The sequence below is a fragment of the Nannospalax galili genome, unplaced genomic scaffold (assembly GCF_000622305.1).
Source record: "Nannospalax galili isolate Female #2095 unplaced genomic scaffold, S.galili_v1.0 scaffold1189, whole genome shotgun sequence".
NCBI lineage: Eukaryota > Metazoa > Chordata > Mammalia > Rodentia > Spalacidae > Nannospalax > Nannospalax galili.
In genome coordinates this window covers 495,364-496,363 of record NW_008360313.1, presented here as the reverse complement: position 1 = coordinate 496,363, position 1,000 = coordinate 495,364, and positions in this window count along the sequence as shown.

Below are 1,000 nucleotides of genomic sequence, written 5' to 3'. Positions count from 1 at the left end.
GCTAAGATCAAGAGAACAAATGATACCAAATGTTGGAGAGGATGTAGGGAAGGGTGAACACTCATCCACTGCTGGTGGGCCAGCAAACTTGTTCAACCCCTATGGAAAGCAGTGTGGAGAATTCTTAAAAAACTACAAATGAACCTACCATTTGACCTAGTTATACTACTCCTTGGCATACACCCAAAGAACTCATCCTATTGCAGAGACACTTGTACATCCACGTTTGTTGCTGCTCTTTTCACAATAGCTAAGAGATGGAAGCAACCTAAGTGTCCCTCAGTTGATGACTGGACAATGAAAATGTGTTTCATTTATACGATGGAGTTTTACTCAGCAATAAAGATGAAATCATGAAATTGCAGGTAAATGGATGGAACTAGAAACTGTTATACTAAGTGAAATAACACAGACTCCGAAAAAAATCGACATATGTTCTTCCTCATATGTGGATCCTAGAACAAAATCCTGATAAGTGAGTATGTATCCAGACATAACTACAGGTACCAGGATAATGGAAAGGAAACAGGGAGGTAAATGAAAGAAAAAACCTGAAAGAGAAGAACAATAGGAAACAGGCCTTAATAAGGGAGATACGGATAAAAATTGGGTTCATTTAAGGGAGTGGTGAGGGAAGGGTATACAAGGAAACTAGGGGATAAGGGGAAAGAAGGAGATCAAGAGAGGTAGGACTGTAGGAGAAGGGTATTAGGGAGAAAGTGGGGAAATGGGGACACCTTAAGTGGGAAAACTATGGTGGAGGGGTGAGACAATGCGAGAGATAAATAATGCCTAGCTAGTTTTGAAAACCATATTACTCCTACAACTTATTGACAAATTATACATAGCAGATCAAGAAATATATGTCTAGGTAAGGTTTATCTGAGAACAACTGGTCTTTGCCCAAGATTTATCTACATGACACACAGAAATTAAAAGTACCAGACTGGTGGAACTAACCTTCTTGGATGTTTAACAGACATACTTTGAAGCCTATACT